Source organism: Alligator sinensis, unplaced genomic scaffold (assembly GCF_000455745.1).
Source record: "Alligator sinensis unplaced genomic scaffold, ASM45574v1 scaffold86_1, whole genome shotgun sequence".
Classification (NCBI taxonomy): domain Eukaryota; kingdom Metazoa; phylum Chordata; order Crocodylia; family Alligatoridae; genus Alligator; species Alligator sinensis.
The window spans coordinates 756,608-777,688 of record NW_005841971.1 but is presented as its reverse complement, the minus strand read 5'-3'; the positions used below and the strand labels follow the sequence as shown (position 1 = coordinate 777,688).

Below are 21,081 nucleotides of genomic sequence, written 5' to 3'. Positions count from 1 at the left end.
ATTCACACGAAGTTTGCTAGGCTCCGTGGGTTGTCTGGATTGCGCTCGGCGACGGGGAGAGGCTAGAGGTTGATCAGACCTCCGTTGCCTGCTTTAAATGCACTGGGTCCATAAGGATCCGCAGTGCTTAGAGATCTTCACACAGCGTGAAGTCTCCTCCTCCCTTGTTCGTGGAGTCCTCCAACTTGGGCGGAAACCACTCAAGCCTCTTATATGGCTAGCAAGCCAATCACTAGCCGCCACGTGTGAATAATTTAGAACTGGCCAATAATGGGAATCGAATTAGCATACAAATGGCGGGAACTCTTTGCAATGAGCATTTCTGTGCTGCAACAAAGAAATGCACCCTGCAAAGAAAGCTTCAAATTGGCGGGAAATTCTCCCTTGCACCGGGGTTCTCTTTTGCAGCAGAAAACTCCACTGTGCAAGGAAGCTGCAATTTAGCGGGGACAATTTAGCAGTGTCGAAGCACACACAAACAAAAATCACACCCTTTGGGTTGTGACATATGTGTGAGTTGGTAGTACCCTCTGCCACCTGTTCTTGCTCAAGTCATAGCCACAGGTCTTTTAAGTTCCAAAACCAGTTTATTTGAAACCTTGCTCAGCAAAGGAAGTCAAACAAAAAAAGTGGCCTTTTTCTTCCAGGCTAATAAAGCAAACCCATGCCTCTTTCCAGGTTGTAAAACCAGTGCTCTTCTTCCTTCAGACTCTCAAGGCTTTCTAGTGTCCACAAGCTCCTTCTACCCTCCTCTGATCTTTCAGCTGGCCCTTTTAATGCCTCCAGCTGGATATTTGCCCAGTAGTCTGATCCCCCTCAACCTGTACTTTATCAGCAAGCACCCTTTTCTCCTTGAACTTGCTTGAAAATGTTTAGGTCAAACAGGACTGCCTAGCAATTCAATAACATATACTCAGAGGAATCATCATTTTTCTACTGCTATTGTGTGTTTTAAGTAAGGTTCACTTAAACTGCGTCCATAACTTGAAAATTAATTTGTGTCAGATGGTGTTATCCTGTAACCACACAGATGCCTCACCATCTCATTAAGCCTATTCTGCTAACGTACTCTAGCTTTTTTCTATCCCATAAATGCCAACAATTTATTGTCATTATAGTTGTTTGTTGGCATTGTCATATTTAGTCCCATTTCCATGGCTAATACATAGGATTTAGTTGTTCTTGAATCTGGGTGTATGTGAGCATTGAGAATGGCAATTACGGTATCACTGATAACTAAGAATCACTTGTTCTTGGAAGATGCCCCTGTCAACCTGACAGAATTACCAGTGTAAATGTTCCTTCTTGTGAGAATCTGTTTATTCTATAGTGCCTTATGTTCCAGTCTAATGCCTCTTATTAATTAGCATTTCTCATGCCATTAACTGAAGTGGGGTTCTTTTTACAGTGAAATTCTTCAAACTAACTTGTCTTGTCATTTATGATAGTGCTGTGTTTGCATACTTGCCCTTTGAAGTAGTAACACTAATTTGAGCCCTCTGTTTTATCAGGCATCACCTACAGTAACTCTTTACATGCATAATTATTTTTCTTAACTTCTCAACTGATATTTAAACGAAACCTTAGGGATACATTCCCATCTGATTCTGTTTGTTTACATGTTATGTTCAATCACTTGCATTTGACATCCATTTTCCATGGTGTTTAATCAGTCCATTTTGTATCTTTATGACGTTTTTGGTTTCTATTGTTTCCTTGGGAGTTGGTTTGTTGCCCTGTGGGGTCAGGCCAACTCTCAGGATCTCAATATTGCACTGTTAGACAGGAGGCTATGACACAATTGCACATATACAAACACACAAATCAATTGGATACACACACACACACACACACACACACCCCCAACTCAGGCACATACACATCCAAACTAGCTTAGGCACATGCATACCTATCACCAATTCAAGCACATACACTATACATCCCAAAAGTTCGACAAAAATAAGTTGTCCACACTTGCACACTCAGTACACATACATAGATTACTAATTCATATATCATACACACTATGACATATATATATATACACACACTCACCAGTTCACACACATACAACCCACCTACACATAGGTAAGTTCCCAACTTGGATGGCATGGTATGTATGTGTGTGCTTGGGGTACCTGGAATACTTGGGGGAAGGTTAAGGTGAGAGAGAGAGTTAAAGTGTAGGGAGTGAAAGTTGCCAGAACTAAGATTAGAACCAGTGGACTAGAGAGAGAAGCTGGCTAAGGAACTGAGGCTTGGGGTTGCTTAAGGTAGATTGGGGGTGGAAACTGAGGCAGACAGCTGAGATATGGGGGGGGGGCAGATAAGTGGTGGAAAGGAGGACACAGCCAGGAAAGAAAGAGAGAGGCAGAAACCTGGGAGCTTGGGGCTGGAAACAGGCTGACAGCTTAGAGACTGGGGGGTGGGGGGGCAGATAAGTGGTGGTAGGGAGAAAACAGTCAGGAAACAGACAAAAACCCAACTCGGGGTTTCAAAATAACAGGTTTATTAAACAGACAACACATTATACAGCCCCATGAAGTTATTGGTTCGTTCACACACACACACACACACACACACAATGGCAGCAGGAGAAAGAGACTCAGTGGAAGGGTTGGAGTCCAGGTAGGGAAGAGAAGCAGAGTCCAAGTCCTTGGTTGAAGAGGGGGTGATAGCTACTTATCCAGGCTGGAAAGGGGTCCTTGTCCAGTAGGTGTTGTCCAGAGGGAGGGGGGTTGCCATCAGGGCCTCTGGGTGGATAGGTGGTGTGGCATGGTGCTGGTCTAGATGGAGAGGGTGTCCCAAGGAGTCAGTCTTCACTCCCCCTTTTTATGGGGCAGACTACCTCTGATCTCCTATGGGGAGGGCCTGTCCAGGCAATGTCAGTCCTGTCTGAGAGGGCTCCAGGTGTTCTTACTGAGCACATGCAGCTTGGCACAATGGTGGGTTGCCTCATCTTTTGTTTCTTGAATGCTGAAGGTGGTTCCAATGGCTGGGTCATTGGTCCAGGTATTAGTGTTGATGGTTTGGCCATTCAGAGGGAATTATTTTTAGACCTACTGCCATTGTCTCTCAAGCACCCTCATTCACCCCCATTCATTCAGGAACCAAGTTACATAGGTAGGGTAGGTGTGAGTCATGGGTTACACAACCGGGCCTGGGGACAGGATGGAGACTTAACAAACAAAATGGAAACTCAGTATGACTTATGCTAACTTACATATGTAGGCCTAAATCATATAGTATCAGTAAAACAGTAATATTGAACAGTAAAAGTCAATATAAACATAATAATTATACAATATAAAGGAGAAAAAACAAAACAAATAGAACTTGCTACCCAAATAAAATGCTGAAGCTTATCCGATGTCTTAGCTCACTTATACTTATCTATAGGGAACAGAGAGGGAAAGAAAAAAGTCAGAAATGGTTGGGGAAGGGGAGGGAATGCATTTTAAAAGAAAAAAAAAAAGAAGCAAAACTGGGAGTTTTGCTACAGGTTAACTAATCTGCTTAGATCCTTTTGAAAATCCCACTAGAAGTTTGCCTGTTTAGGAAACTAAATATATTTGCAAATCTGACCCTCTGGCACTTTGTAAATGTTAATGAGAAACGGCAAAGGAGTTTTTGAACTGGGAAGAAGTGGGGAGTTTCATTGTTTGTGAAACAATTATCATAGAACAGGCAATGCCATAGCAACAAAGTTTGGCACTTGAGGCAAAGCCCGCAATGGCAGCCCACCCTTGCCCATGCACAGATCCAGGGGGCATATGCCCGCCCCATGCTTGCCTGGGGGTTCATGCACTGGTGGGAGCCACCTTTCCCTTGTCTCCATGGCCTCCCAAATGAGCCGCTTGTACCTCTGTCCCATGCTTTGCCCTGTTGACGCCCCTTCACTTTGGTGCCCTCCTTGATACAGCACTGAGAACAGGGGTGTCCAGCTCTCAGCCTGTGAGCTACATGCAGTCCATGAGGGGTTAACATATGGCCTATAGGCTCACATCTGGGTGCAGCTCCGCTCTGCTCCATGCCATTACTCTAGCTCAGGGATGGGCAAAATGCAGCCTGCCAGGCCATTCTATCTGGCTTGCGGGCCCCTAAAAAGTTCAGAAAATTAATATTTATCTGCCCCTGGCTGCCTGTCATGCAGCCCTTGATGGCTTGCCAAAACTCAGTAAGCAGCCCTCCACCAAAATAATTGCCTGCCCCTGCCTAGCTGCTGTTGCTGTTGGGGGTTTGGGCTCTCCCTACCTCCTCCAGTTTCCACTTCTGGCCCCCACTCCTGGGGATAGCCAAATGTGGCCTGTGGAGCCTGGAGTTCAGAGGTCTGGGGGTCCCATCTGGTGGGGGAGCCTATAAGGTGGGGTTCAAGGTATCATGTTGAGGGGGAGTCTGCATGATGTGCTGTCCCTAGCTGCTCAGGAATTGGACAGCCCTGTCATAGAAGAAAAGGTATAAGAAATGTACTGGCATCATGTGAATCCTTAAATCAGAAAGCATGCAAATGTTACTCTGAAATTCATGAAGAATAAGGGGATGTTCAGGGGTGGGGGGAGAGAGGGAGAAAGAGAGAGTCCTAACACTCATGTTTTAACGAAGCAGGATGTTAATCAATCTTTCAAGGCTCCATACCACATTCTGAGCCAAACTCTGTACAAACATAAATTGGCCTTGTACTATAGAACTGTTGCTCAATTCAATTTGAAATCTAGCTTTCTAATTGAAGAGAAGCCAGTTGATGCATTTAATAGATTTGTCACCATATCCCATTAATTGCTGCTGCAGATGGTGTATGTCATATTTGTCGTACTCATTAGAAAACATTCTTTGTTCGTGATTGCAACATGTTGATTGTTGAAGATATAAAGGGACATTCAAATGTTTAGACCCTGTGTGTCTAGGATGTCAGGACGTTTTATTTTAGTATCCTTTTAGAATCCGATATGAAAGGAAATGATTTTTGTAAACTACTTGTTCTTACAAGCAAATTGCTTCTCAGTAATTAAAACTATGTTTTTTCAGTATACTGATTGTTTTTTGTTCTGAAGGTACTTTGACTTGACAACTTTGCATTTGTTCATACAAATGGAGTTTTACTCATTTTATATAGGGAGAAGCATTGTAAATTATGACAAGAAATGTTCTTGAGTGTAAAACCAGTTTTATTATAGGCTCAAAAGAATAAATACGTTCATTTCAAACTGTGAAAATCAGCTGTGAAAAGCAGGAATAGTCTGAAGAAAGGAATAAAGGCTCAATCCCACGATTCATACACTGTCAAAATTGCTACTGAAAGTGCTTTTGCGTGAGTAAAGATTAAAGAATTGGGCCAAATGATTTAGCTTCTGTAGAGAATTCTGATGTCTTACACAACTGCAGACATTTTTAGCTCTTCCCTTGCCTCTATTTGCCTTTTTTATTCCATGCCTCTTTTTCAAAATGGGAGAATCTGTATAGATAATAGAAATACTGACATGAGTTCCGGTCACAACGTGAATTGAATTAAAACCCCTTCTACTGCCTCCCATCAAAGTTTTGGTTTTTTTATGTTGTGGGGAAAAAAAATGTTGAAAGATTTTGAGTGAAACTGAACCATGGGATTTTTTGTGGGGGAGGTCTGGAAACTTTTGAGAGGGAAGAAAAACCCAACGCAGCTCTCCTTCTCCCTCCTCCACCCAAAACTGACGCTACTGGGAAATATTTGAAATCTCAAGGGTTTTTTTCCTCCCCCTCAGCTTCATATCTTAACCAAAATGTCTTAGATAAGCTTTGGCTAAATGGTTAGTTGCAATTGTTCTGAAGTTTTATCCTCATTAATTTAGTTTCTATATTGATAGAATATTTTTCTATCTTTCTGTATTAATAATATTGATACCAGACAGATCTTCACATCAAAGTTAAGGGGGCAGTTTAGTTGCTAACAATAGTGTGTGTGTATGTCTGTCTGTCTGTATGTATGTATGTATATTGTTAATATTAATTAAATTTGAAGTTCTATCTGGTATCAATATTATTAATATAGGATTTGCTAAGTTTACAAGGCTGATGAAGCAACAGAAAAATACAGTGCAGGTAGAAGCATGTAATAAGATTATTGTTGCACCAATAATAAGCAGTGTTTTATTTTAACGCCCTAAAGTCCTTTCGCTTGTCATCTTTTTATGATCCAGATTGTCCATGACTTGGCAATGTTATCTGCTGCTTTAGTTTGCAACTTCTTGTGTGGTTCATACCATTCTGAACTTTCTACCTTTTGATCTCTCAAATTCCTGGAATTTAAATGAACAAAGAAACTAGTGGAAAATTTCTTCTTTCCTCCCCCGCTTATAATTCCAGCTGCAGAGAAAATCAAGTAGAGATTTCTAGAAGGGTAGATAAGAGTCGCAATGGGACATGGTTATTATAACCAGTTGCCTCATTACAAGACGTGTAGCTGGGCTTTCTACAATGTAATATAGGGCATTATCAGAAATGAAAGGAAGATATGAGACTCTTGAAACCAACAGTAAAAAAGGATCAGCATGTGGATAGATGCAAAGCATAGGAGACAGGAGGGTAAAGAAACAAAAGATAGTATTTTTGAGCCCAGTTCTTCAATCATATGTGATTAGTCCCTTTACAGAAAATAAGAGGGCTTATGGCACTTTTGAAAGCTGTAAAACTGGCATAGATACTAATAATATTAAAAAATATGGAATAAAATATTTTGATGTGAGCTCAGTTATACACTAACTTCCATGTGCTTCATAAGAAACAGTCCTTTCACTCTATGTGTTCTATAGGAGTACTTTGATACGGACAGCTTTTTATATATTGCACGTATGGTTTTTTCCTGTCAAGTCCCAGAATTCAAACCCTTGTCGAGCCTTTCTGTGGAATGCATTTGAAAAAGAATATACCGGCTCAAAAATATTGGCTAAAATTAACAAAAGTGGTAGTATCCCAGCTTCAAAGGTGATGTAAAGCCAGATTTTTAAAAGTATTAGGTTCTTAAGGATGGAGCTAGGTGGCTAATAGGATTTGCAAAAGTCTTAGGGCACTTACACACATGCAGAGAGGCTGTTCTGACGTGGTGTAAATCCAGCAAGTAAGAGCAAACTTGATTAATCAAGTCTGCTGGAACATGGAAATTAACATGCTTTACTAACCTCCAGTGTCATGCATATCAGTGTCCCTACATTGAAAAATGGTGGCAGGGTGCTTTGAACTACAACTCGTCAAATGAGCTTTAGTTCAAAGCATCCCACTGCCATTTTTTCAGTGTGGGGATGCTGGTAGCATGGCTCACTAATTAAAGTGTCCCCCCTTCCCTGAACACATCTATAAACAACCTTAGTGCCTATCTCTACCATCCTAAATCACTTTTGGAAACTTTATTGCTTTTGCTAAGACAAACATCAAAGCAAGATAGATTCAGTTGCCAACTGAAAATTATCACAGTGTAGGCACCTCAACAAATTATGGAAAAATAAGTTAGGATGCAGATTTCCAGTACTTCAGCTACTCTGCAGTAATTTCATGTGTGTAAGCTCTTACCCTTTATATATGCAAGAGTTTGAGCCTCAGTGAGGCAAGCCATATCACATTTTACAATGGGACAGTTACTGTGGAATAGCTGAGTGGCAGCAGCATTAACTCCTTGACTACTGATGCCAACACAGAACTACCGGCAGCTGTAGCCAGAAGCTCCACAGTCCTGATCCAGCCTGCAGGCCAAAATGAGTTTGATGCCCCCGATGTATGCTTTACCTGCAATGAAACCTGCTGTATTCCATTGCTAATGACTAGATTAGTCACTTGCATATTTCATGGTAACTTCCTTTTGTACCCTTCAGGACAGCAAAATGAACTGAAGTAATTTTCTTTTCTCTAGATCAGAGGTTCCCAAAGTCTTTCTTATTGCATATGCCTTTCTAGATTTACCGTGTACCCCTGCCAGCATATGTTTTATATTTAACCCCTTAAATGCCAATTATTATAATAATGAAAATTAAATCTGCCATTGCACACTTTCTCCAACCTACCCACCAGAGATGTCTTGCGTACTCTCAGGGGTATGCCACAGTTTGGGAACCTGTGCCCTAGATTAAGGTTTTCATTCAACAATCATGTGTAATTTTTAAGGTAGGGATGATGCGATATATTGGTCCATAGCCATAACAGTGTTTTGCAAAGGGAAGCTATTCAGGCTCGGTGCGATAAATAATCAAGACCTCATATCTTTCCTTGCTGTTTCATAGACTGATGCCAATAGGATGCCAACAATGATGGGCCTTTTTAAACACTAATTTTAAATGCATGTATTATCAGCACAAAGGTTTTTAAATGAAGAAGATGGCTTTGGGAAGAAGTGTGTACCATGTTACCTGTTCCTTTACATTAATAATAATGTCTTGCATTACCATAGCACCATCCATCCAAGGCTGTACAAGCATTTGGTAAATGTTAATTAAGTTAGCCTTGCAGCAATTGTAGGAGGTAGGCAAATATTATCTACTCTTTATGGATGGAGAAACGAAGCCCAGAAAACAGCAGTAGTAGATGCTGGAGGCTGCTTGTAAGAAAGGGAGGGCAAGGCTCTAATTGTTGGAAAAGGCTTAACCAAAAATGGAAGCTGAAGTAGAAGCGGAGCAGCAACAAATCCTTTTCCTAGCAGCTTTAAGATTAGAAAAGGGAGAGGTAAAGACATCCAATGAACATAACCTTTTCTCAGGGAGGTGCTAAGGCAAGGATAACATAGTTGAACCCCTCTTGGCAAGTAAACATCTATAAGGGAACTAGATTAGAAGAAATATTGTCTCCAGAAAATACAGAAAGTACTGCTGAGAGTAGCAGATCAGCTCTAAGTATCTAGAGGTCTCGGGGGATGGAACCCTGTGAGTAGGGGAAAAAATAATAATCAAGAGATCTCTTTTTGCCTTTCACCACTACAGGAGTCCAGAAGGGTGGGTGGGCTTTAACATTTGTCAAGTCCCTGCTAGCCAGAAGAAGATATGAAGGAGGTGTACTGTAATCAAGTTACTGCAGTCTCCTCTTCTCAGCAGGCAGGGAATTTGGCTTCTTAAAAAGGAGGAGTCCATAACTTAGCTAGTAGCCTATTTCCATGTTATGTAGGTGGGTGTTGCATAAAATCTTCAAGCTGTGTTCCTTTCGGATAAACAACCCCTTTTCACATACTAATAGATCATTAACAGTTTTGTTCACATGCACATTGAGACTGTCGTATCTGTGTGCATGGATATTTTATTATTCAAGAAAATGGGGTGTATACAAGCAGGTATTGCTCATTACCTGTGGGCGATTGTGCCATAATATAATGTATAATGGCATTGTTAGAGTTTGTTTTTAAAGGGGTGACCTCTTGGTGTATAAAATCTGGAGAACATTGCCTTGTAGCTCAGAAGGATTATGAATTATCTTATAATGTATCCCCTGTCTATCAGTTAACCGTAGCTTCCAGCACGTCCATCTATTCTCCCCACTGCCACCCCCAAGCTCTGATCCCTTTTCTCCCTTATTGTATTTATAATAAACTGGAGAAACTAAACCAACAGGTGATTAGGAGAGAAGTAAAAAATCCTGCTCACTCATGAATTTTACCATCAGCAGAGGAGGATGAGGAGCTATATTTGACATCCACAATTCATCATTTAACAATTCTTGGAGGAGGGAGCTCACAAATATTTCACAGGTAGAAGCTAATTCATCAGTGATGGGTGAATTGCTAGGATTATTTTACTTGTTAGTAATATTTAAAAAGTTTGGTTTTGCTCACCTTGCAACTGGAGTAGAAAAATATTACTTTTCATTGAAAACATTTAGTATCTTTACATTAACTTGTTCTTCTACATTATTTCTGCAGACTCAGTTGTTTAGAAGAGTCAGACAAGAATTGTTAATATGGTAGGTGATCCCTGGCAGTATGTGCAGTAGCACTCTTTTGATTTTTTTATATGCTTAAAACAATATACACTTGTTCCTTTGACAGCTAAGGATCAAACAGGCAATCTGAAGCAGTTATCCAAAACAGAATCACGTCCATTGTCATCACTTCCAAACTCTCCACTGCAGCCTTATAGGCAGAACTAGACTAGAAATGGGAACAACATATGGTGGTGACCTAGCCATCTGCAGCAGTGGCTTATGAAGCGGTTTTGCATGTTAGTCATCAATACATGGCTGAGTTGCTGAGCCGCCTTTTAATGAGATGTTTATTTGCCAGGACTACCTTTCTTAGGGAACAGCATGTGCAAACAGCTATTTGTGAGAAACCCTTCCTGCATGTATCATCTACCAGGTGGACTGGAGTGGTGTTAGCAAAACCTAATTAAAGATCAGACTTCATTTCATGAGTATGGGAAATAAATCCTCCCGTTTATTTCTCACATACTTGTTTGAGTAGCTTCGCTCAGTGCAAAAAAGCTTAATCAGGGTAAGATGGGATTTTCAATATTTTTTCCCTCATAGTACAAATGATCAGCTGAATCTTCAGCTCTCACAGGCCATCAGAAAATGAGCATGCATACCAGTGCAAAGGTTTATGAAGGAGCTTTTGGCATCCAATTAAATCAACTTAAAACTAGTCATTTACAAAATGTCTATCCTCAAGAAACTTTTGACTGTTTTAGGGGTCTTTACTCTCAGGATGACAAGTATGGAGAACAGGTAAAATGTAATAAAAGCAAGCATGTATTTATTATTTTTCATTTAGAAAGGAAAATACTGCATTAGTCTTTAAATTAAAGCTTTTCAAACAGAGGCTTTTGAAAGCTTCCAAGTGCATGGGTGAGATTTACACAGTATATGGATTTTTCTTTAGCATGTGTATAAGGGAAGGACATAACGTATAGTGGGTATATGGCTATACACTTCCCCTAAATCCTTTCACTTGAGGGCCTGGCACTCCCTGCACTGTAAGGCTAGAATAAGTTGTTGCATTTTGCTGCCATAAAAACTTTTGTGCTGTCCAGGAATTCCCTTGCAGATGACCATGCCCCTTGTCACACCACAAATGCCCCAAAGTATGGCTGCGACAATAGGTGGTGAAAAATGTTGTGCCACTTTTATGTGGGTCTCTTTGCTTTGTGGTGGGAGAATGTGGACAGCCTGGAACTGCTTGCACTCTCCAATCACCCAGGGCAGCTGCTCCCAGGGTTTCAGGGGACCAGTCCTGCATACCCCAGGAATTCCCCCAAAGCATCAGCCCCCTGAAGCCCAGGGAGTGCCTACTGGGTTTTCCTACCTGCAGAGTACACCCCAGGAATCTCCCAGCAGGGGATTCTCCAGGCACATATTGGTCTGCCTTGCCCCTACTCAGGATGTTTGTGTCACCAGATGAAGTGGATCAGCTGTGCGGGGACACTTTCCCGCACAGCTGATCCTGATCCAAGGATGACACCTGTTTATAGCCTAATATACCCTAAGTGTGATTATAAGTGAGTTATGTTGCCCTCTACTAGCTGACCCAGACGAAGGCCAAGGGGCTTATGTAGTGTGAGCTAACATGAAACTGAAGTGATAGTGTTCTCTGTTTTGGGGAGTGGAGGAAAGTTTGAAGACTGTTTCTCCAATTTGTATGTATGTGTGCGAGATAAAGTGATAGATTCCTATACTAGTTGTGCACAGATATTGCAGAGATGTAGATGACTTCAGAACGTGCAAGGCAGTATAGTACTGGCCATGAGAACCCAGGAAAGGAATAAATTGAAAAGGATAGTGTACTGTAAATTACATCTTAGGTCCTTTGTTCATTTTCTTTCTTGCTATAGTCCTTTCTTCTGAGCCCGCAGTTTATAAAATGCTTCCATTCTTCAGACTTTATAGGACAAATGTCTACTGAATATATAAGGAGAGGAGGACAGTGCATATTACACATTAGTAAGTGGATGTATGACTGAGTTTGAGGGGGGAAAAACAAATAAGATGCAGGCTATATAATTGCACATTGGGTGCATCTATACCAGGGGTGGGCAAAATGTGGCCTGGGGGCCAGATGCGGCCCACCAGGCCATTCTATCTGGCCCGCAGGGCCCCTAAAAAATTTAGAAAATTTATAGTTATCTTCCCTTGGCTGCCTGTCATGCGGCCCTCCATGGCTTGCCAAAACTCACTAAGCGGCCCTCCACCCAAAATCATTGCCTGCTCCTGATTTATACCTACAATTAATGTGAAGCAATAAATTCCAGAGCTTATTGCTCCAAAGTTTAATGCTCCTGGGCTCAGTGTTTGAATGTGTGCCTGGGACCACAGTATATTGAGTTGGGTTGGAGTAACCCTGGCTGGCAGGGAGCCTGGGGAGGTTTTCCTGCCAGCCTGGGGATGCTCTGACCCAACTCAGTGTGCTGTGGAGGGGCTGGCTGGGGTGTGACAGTGCTCCTGGGTGGGGTGAGCCAGCAGGCAGCCCCTACATGGAAGCACCCTCATGCCTCAGTCAGCTGGGGCAGCATCTATACATATGCTGCAATGGAGTTTTTTACTCTGAAGCAGGATGGTACTTGTATTTGCAAGTACTATCCTGCTGTGGAGTTAATTAGTTTACTACAGCCTAATGGGTCACACTTGTAGATGCAAGTTGTTTACTGCGAAGCTAATTAGTCTACTCTGCAGTAAGTGGCTTGTTTAGATGCATCCATTGTAGAATAACTTAGGCTTACTGGGGCACATTTGATTCATAAATGGGGAGAGGAGCTCTAGGGAAAGGGAAAACACCAGCATTTTAAAATCAGAGTGGGTACATCTACATGAGATGTTTACTGCTCAGCTGTTAATTAGCTGTGCAGTAAATGTTTTGGCATCTACACATGCACCCCTATTAGCCTGGAATAAAATAATTTACTCCACAGCAGCGCATGTGTAGATGCTGGAGGGGCTGGCTGAGGCATGAGAGTGCTTCATTGTTGGGGACTACCTGCCAGGTAGCAGGTAACCCCCACAATGTGCCTCAGCCAGCCCCTCTGCGGTACACTGAGCCCTGTTGGAGCAGCTGGGCCAGCAGGCTGATTCCTAGAGCCCCCTGCCAACTGGGGCTGCTTCAATCAGGCTCTACATGCTATGCATTAATAAACTCTGGAGCTGATTGCTCTGGAGTTAATTGCTTCAAGGCACACATTCAAACAGCACACCCAGGAGCAAAAAACTCTGGAGCAATAAGCTCCACAGTTTACTTATATTCACTTATTGCACATGCAGAGGAGCCCAGTAATTCTTTCCTTAGGAACCAGGAACTTCCTGGAGGGGTCAGGGAAGGGGGAAGATCCACACTTAAAGGAAACCTCTCCAGAAGTGCTTTTTAAATCCTGAATGCTATTTCCTTTTCCCTCCAAGGAATGCCAGATTGAAATAGAAGCTCAAGGGAAACAGAAGATAATTGATCCCTGGGAAAACAACTGTAGTATTGCTTAATAAAACTAAGTTTTGTGTGAATGAAGCTTCCAAGGGACTGCAAGTTCTGAATCCATTAAAAATTAATCCCACTGAGAGTTTATGGCCAAATACATATTCATCAATACACCACATAATTAGATCTGGTCATGCACCAAGACAATCTATAAAAAAACCATAACTCTATAGGTTTCTGTTTATACTCACTGTAATACATGCAGTTTAAAAATAAAACAGCCCAGAGTAAATGCAAAAGAAGTTAAGCCTAGTTACTTAAGAATATTAATTAGGGATTCCCTTCACGTTTCCCAGTTGCTAAATATCTGCAATGTTCACTGCAGGTGGTGAAATTTGAAGCTACCTAACCTTTTCTTAAGATTTGAAGTATTGGAGTACTTGTGATCATACTCACCTGTACCACCTGCTAACTAAAGTATCTGAGACATGTTCCAACAATATGCTCTTTCAACAACAATGATAAAAATAATAAATGAGCCCACCACTTAGCTTCTACTCTAATAACCGTCTAGGATGATTTAAACAACTTCATCCCTGTTTAACAGTCACACATTTTTAAAGGAATAAAAATAATGTTCCAACCAAATAAACCTTTTGCCTCATCACAAAAATCCTTTTTGCCAGAAATAAGTATTCTTAAACACTCACCATTTGGGATTTCTTCATCTGTCTAATCTATCATGCTATTGCAATGATGTTTGTATTATTAAAGTAATCTCAAGGTGAAAATGGAAGGTGCTCTATAGTCCACATCAGGAGAAAATTTCCTCCTTCCTGTTTACAATATATGTAAAAATAAATTATGCATGCAAGCCTTCCACTGAAGCCTGTGACAGCTTTGGGTATAGTTCATATCATGCACGCGCACACTACAGTACACTACATTACACTACACCCAAAACAGTCATGGCTTTTATAGATTCATAGATTGTTAGGGGCTGGAAGGGATCTTGTAGATCATTGGATCCAGTCCCCCTGCACTAGGCAGGAAAAAACAATTGGGGTCAAGTGACCCCCAGCGAGGTGACTGTCCAGTCTCCTTTTGAGGATTTCCAGGGTAGGTGACTGAATCACCACTGGAGAGAGTTTATTCCACAGTCTGGACACCCTGACTGTGAAGGAATTTTTCCTGGAATTGAGCCTGAAGCGGCCTTCCAGGAGTTTGTATCCACTGCTCCTGGTCTTCCCCAGGGGTGCCCTGGTGAACAGCTGTTCACCGAGTTCTTGATGTACTCCCCTGATGTAGTGGTGAGCCACTACCAAGTCTCCTCTCAGCCTTCTCTTCTGTAGGCTGAAGAGGCCCAAGTCCTTCAGCTTCTCCTCATATGGCTTGTCTGGCAAGTCCCTGATCATACAGGTGTCTCTTCTCTGGACCCTCTCAAGTTTTTCCATGTCCTTGTTGAAGTGCGGTGCCCAGAACTGGACGCAGCACTCCAGCTACAGTCTCACTAGTGTGGAGTACAGTGGGAGTATCACTTCCCTCATTTTGAATGAGATGCAACAGTTAATGCATGATAGCGTGTTGTTTGCCCTGCTGGCCACAGCATCGCTTTGCTGACTCCTGTTTATGAGATGGTTGATCACTACCCCTAGGTCCCTTTTGACTGTGGTGCAAGTCAAATTGTCACCACCAAGCCTGTAGGGATGTTGAGGATTGTTTGCCCCCAGATGGAGCACTTTACACTTTTGAGTGTTGAACTTCATCTGGTACCAGTCTGCCCAACTCTCCAGCCTGTCCAGGTCTGCCTGTATCTGCAACCTATCTTCTAGCATGACCATGCTCCCCCATAACTTGGTGTTGTTTGCAAACTTGGCCAGCGAGCTTTTCACCTCCACATCCAAATCATTAATAAAGATATTGAAAAGCACTGGTCCCAGCACAGACCCCTGAGGGACACCACTGGCCACTTCTCACCAGGATGACACAGATCCATTCATGAGAACTCTCTGGGTTCTACCATGCAGCCAGTTTTCCACCCACTGAACTGTTGAGCAGTTAAGCCCACAATCTTCCAATTTTTCCACAAGGATATTGTGGGATACTAGATCAAAAGCCTTTTGGAAGTCTAGGTAAATAATGTTAACCTTCTTTCCCGTGTCCAGGTGGTGAGAGACCTGTTCATAGAAGGAGATGAGATTGGTAAGACAAGATCTACCCATGACGAAGCCATGCTGGCTGTTGTTCAGAATCTTACCCTCAACGAGAGTATCACACATAGATTCTTTAATGGGTTTTTCCAGGTTTTTCCCTGGGATGGAGGTTAGGCTGATTGGCCTATAGTTACCTGGATCCTCCTTCTTCCCCGTCTTGAAGATGGGCACAATGCTGGCCCTTTTCCAGTCCTCAGGGATCTCTCCTGTGTGCCATGATTTCTGAAAGTTTTGCCAGGCGTTTCGCAATAACCTCAGCCAGCTTCATCAGCACTCTCAGGCGAAGTCCATCTGGTCCTGCTGACTTATAAATGTCTAGCTTTTCTAGTTGGTATTGCACCAGCTCAGCATCCACAGTGGGAAGGCTATCATTCCCACCATGCCCCTTGTGATCCTTATCTCGCTTGTCTTTTCCCTTCGTTTAGTGAAATACCGAAGCGAGGTGGGCTTTCAGGAGTTGAGATTTTTCCTGAGTGTCCATTACCAGCTGTCCCAAGGTGGTAAGCAGGGGTCCTACACTTCCAAGGGGCCCCACACTTCCATTTGTTTTCCTTCTGCTCCCTACATACCTAAAGAAGCACTTCTTATTGTCCTTGATGCCCTTAAACTCAGTCACCACCTTCGCTTTCCTAATCAGTTCCCTACATGTGCAGACCACTGTTCTATAGTCCTCCTTGAGGACCGTTCCTAGTTTCCACTGTGTGTACGCCTCTTTTTTTTTCTTTTTCAAGAGGGCCACGATGTCCCTATTGAGCCAGGAGGGCTTTCCAGCCCTTCTTCTACCTTTCCTCTTCATTGGAACGGTTTTCTTTTGTGCTTCGAGAATCATGTCCTTGAGGAATGACCATTCTTCATGCACCCCATTCACCTTCCATTCCTGGCCCCATATTGCCTGCCCTACTAATGCCCTGAGCCTGTTGAAGTCAGCATTTTTGAAGTTCAGGACTTCAATCCTGCTAGTTGATTTGTCAACCTTGTGGTGGACAGTAATTCTGATGAACTCATGGTTGCTGTCATCCAGGCTACCCTCAATATTCAAGCTACACACTAGATCATCTCATTTGGTCATGACCAAGTTCCAGAGAGTGGTACCTCTGGTTGGCCCTTGCACTTCCTGGGTTAGAAAGAGCTCCTTGATTACAGTTAAGAAGTTACATGACCGATCCAACCTAGTCGAGTGTTCCTCCCAATCTATGTCTGGCTAATTGAAGTCATCCATGACAACCAAGTCCCTTGCATGTGCAGCCTCTGTCAGTTCTTAAGAGAACTCCAGTTCAAGCTCCTCTCCTTGGTTCAGTGGCCTGTAGTAAACGCCTACAGTTAGGTCTCTCTCACCTCACCTCCCCCCACTCCCCCTGAAGCTTGACCCAGAGGGTTTCAAGCTGCTTATCTTTGGAGTCAATGTCAGCCTCCAGAGAGGTGTACTGCTCCCTCACATAGAGAGCTACCCCTAAGCCTTTTCTCCCTGCTCAGTCCTTTCTGTGCAGGGTGTATCCCTCTACGGCTATGCTCCAATTATGCGAGGAGTCCCATCAGGTCTCCGTGATCCCTACCAGGTCATATTGCCCATGAGAAAGCAGGAGAACTAGCTCCTCCTGCTTCTTCCCCATGCTCCTGGCATTGGTGTACAGGCAGCTGATGCCCCCAACTAACACCTTCGATTTCCTGAAACCCCTGATTTCCTCAATAGAACTCCCTGCCACTGAGGTATGCATATACTAAATGTTATGCGAACGTGATCTATATTTTTCTCGTGCGTACATGCACCCCCCATGACCTTCAATAGAACTCCCTGCCATTGAGCTATACATGTATTAGAAATGTGAGCATGATCTATATTTTAGCTCCTGCAACACACAGTGGATAATCTGAGGTCAGTTTATTATATGGCATTTGAAACCAACCCATTGCCCAGAGAACAGAGGTGAAAAAGGCTAGTGATTTCAGTTCCTTTTGGAGTACCTTCCAGTCAGTGCAAACAGCTACATGTCTGAGAAATCTTTGCTATAGCTATTGAAAGCTCTATCTATCATATTGCTTTGGGAATTATTTGCTTATTGCTTTAATATTTTAGAAACATGGCAAGGATGGAATTATATTGTAGAAACAGCACATCTGCCTCTTTTAATACAGGTAACACTTTTAGAAAGTCCTTAAATGACTTAAAAGCCTAAATCCCATTTTCAAAAATAATTTAGCCACTTAAGGGTGAGAGAGAGACTTTAAACTGATTTTTCATTGACTTTCAGTGGATTTAGGCTCCCAGCTACATAAGTTACTTTGCAAGGAGACTAAGGCTTCTAAGTCAGGGGTGGCAAACCTGTGGTAGCTGGTATTTGTGGCATATGATAGATCATGAAGGTCACAGGCAGCATATCGACAGATAGGTTAGGAAGCAGAAGCAGAGCCACAGATTGGACAGGGCACACAGGGAAAGAAGCAGAAAGCAGAATAGCAGATCAGGGAGGGGAAGGGGATTGGTATTGCCCTTGAGAAGGGTACTAGGCTAATTTGTGGCACGCCTGCCAAAAAGGTTGACCTGAGCTGTTCTAAGTCATTAAGTACTTCTGAAAATATACCCCATATCAGTGAAAGAATGCGTTACTGTGTCCTAGAATATTTTTATGTGCCAGAGCATATATTCCCCATAGTTCATCTGACATTGATATTCCATAATGTGCTTAATTTAATGTATTATTTCTACACTGTAGGAAAGGAATTATGTGACTCTGTTACATTTTATCCATAATAATCATTTAGGTCCACAAAATGGAATGACATGGAGTTTTACATCTGATTAGTTATATCAATATAAAGAGATACATGTGGCTGAGCTAGTGATTCTAGGCCTGTGTTGGTCCTTGTCTTGTATTGCCACTTTTTTTTTTAGAGTGGCTGGCAGAAGGGAGGTGGGCTCAGCCTTTGGAGTGTGGAGAAAAAATGTAATAATCCCCAAGATCAACTCAATGAACATTATTCATAGACTCAGAAGGGAATTGCACCTAGTAGTTTTCCTTTGACAAACACATCTTTTGTAGCCTTTATTACTAATCTGTAGCATAATAAAATTAGGTAGACAATAAGGAATCCTCAGCTGTAAGCAATGGTTTTGTAACATTAGACAATGAGCAATAAGTATGGTGGCTGCTGTGCTGGTCAGAGGGCTTAAATGGGGGCTCCTTGGGGCTCCAGCAGATACTCTGAACACCCTTGTTTGAGAAATGATGGTGAGTATTATTATGTAGCAAGGGATAGTCACCTTGCATAGGCTGGATATGCCATCAAGCAACCTCAACCATTTGTGCAAAGTGGCTGAGTGCTTATCTTCTTCAGAGAATGGGAAAACACAGCCTAACCAGTATCAGTCACTGAGCCATGGTCTAGCATTAGTTTCATTTCCTTTAGCTGCATATGGTCACATTAATGTTTTGTGACTCTGTTGAAGACAAAATTACTGTCCTCCTTGGAACAACAACAGAGGTTTTTATTTTTTCTTTCTTTTAACAATGCTCATCGAGGGAGTAAAGGTGTACCCAAGAAATTCATGTGGGACCTCATTTACTAACGTTATGAAATCCAAATCCGAAGGGTCACACCCACAGGAGCTTATTGTCAGGCTGTGCTATATCAACAGAAACGACATTTCCATGACAACCTTCTAATAAATCTGCTTGAAAACCGTTTCCAAGAAGAACTTTTTTTTCCAGTGAATTAGATGTTTGTGAGGTCAAGCAGCTCCTATGGCATAGCTATAACCTCACATGGCACTGCCAGAAGTTTTATACAGCTCCATTATTTTCAAGGATACAGCCTTAAAAAACAACCACACAAACATCATGTTAACTTCAGTAGAAATACGGGATTCAAAAGCTTACTGGTTCCAGATTTAAAGGAAATTATATTTAATATCAAGGCACATGGTCTCCCATACACATTCAGGGTTTCTTTTTTTTTTCCTTGTCATATCAAACAGTGTCTTATATAATGTGTGGTGGCATATAAGTGATGTAACAAGTCTGAGCCATAGGGGACACATGGTTCTCAGTATGCAGCAAATGTGACCATTTAAATCAACACCAAGAAGGGAACCTGAAGCCTCCCAGTACAATTGCCTGGACTCTAATTACATGAACTAAGGGATGTTCTGTTATCAGTTCAGGCCTTGTGATTCATAGATGATCAGCTCTGGTTCTGTTTGACATAACTAAGCCAGGCTGACTGGGGCTCCTGCCCCAGCTACTGACTTGGGGTGGGAGAGGAGCAGATAAAAAACGGAATGCAATGGCAGTGGTGGTGCAGCACCAATCACAAGTCACTACTACCCCCTGTATGTGGCAGCTGCCCTGGGTGCCCTGGATGCCTTTGGCTAGAAAGCAGTGGCACACTGAGCAATTCTTGACTGAATAATCACAACACTAATTTCTGATTAAAATGAAAGGTCAGCAAGGAAAATACTGCAGGTGAAGAGCAGTGGATAACCATATAGGCCTGGTTCAGATATTACACTTTTACAGGTATGTGATCAGAAACTGGTCCAAACCTGTAATTGAACAAAAATTCAGCACACATAGACTGGTTTTAAAATGGCAGAACCTTCCCAACCAAAGGGCGAATGTGTATTCTGTTCACTACCAATTTAAACTATGTTGCTTAGAGAAAACCGCATAACTTAGATTGGTTCTGCCTCTGGCTTTTTGAATGTTTGTGCCTAGCCATAGAAAGTAAATCACAGTGCTTCTTTCTCTCTTCTTCTTTCATGCCCCCAAAACACATTTCCTTATATGACAGATTTACTTTTACATTGAAAGAAGCACTTGACCTATTTTAGCCTCAAATGCAAACTTTAGTTAAGGTTGGTGTAAGCATTTGGCCAAATATCCTTGCTTTGCAAAGCTTTCTTTTCCCAAAAGATGAGCATCATTCTACTACACAGACAAACTAAAGAATAACCTCCTCCCCCTGCCCACAAAAGTGTCCATTTTCCTGCAAAGTTCTTGTCCCACAAAATATGCAAATTGCTCTAGCTTCTGCAGTTTGCCTTCATGTGCTGCTGCCACCACTGAGACAGCTGGTGCATAAACCAAACTGTAAACAAAAGGCAGACTCCTTGGTTTCTACCCAGCTATAATCAAATGGAACAGAGGCCACAGAGCTGAAGAAAATAACTATTTCAGTCAAAAGGAGTAGTGTCCTTTTAGGCTAAGGGCAGAAGTCACACATAAACCAGTTTAAGTGATCAGAAATTGGTTTAACCTGTAACGGAACAGAAGTTCAGTGCACATAAACCAGTTTCAAAATGACTGAAACCGGTTTGAGATAAACCTGGTTGGATGTAGTATCAGACTAAACTGATTTGGGTCAAACTAGTTTATGAAACTTCTGTCCTAGATCCCTTCCTGGATCAAGTTAAAACACAGTCCTCCTGCATCCCAGCGTGCTTTTCAGCCCAGGGCTGGGCTGGGCTGGGCTGTCTGCTCCAGCAGAGAAATGTTGGAGGGGGTGGGGGAGGAGGCAGGGACTAAGGCAAAC

General features: G+C 42.3%; 1 protein-coding gene across 1 annotated transcript in view; it reads left to right on the top strand.

The window, feature by feature from the left end:
• Window positions 1-21,081, top strand: part of LOC112549820 (calcium/calmodulin-dependent 3',5'-cyclic nucleotide phosphodiesterase 1C-like) — an 83,142-nt gene that overhangs the window by 18,532 nt on the left and 43,529 nt on the right. The gene's annotated exons all lie outside the window — the stretch shown is intronic.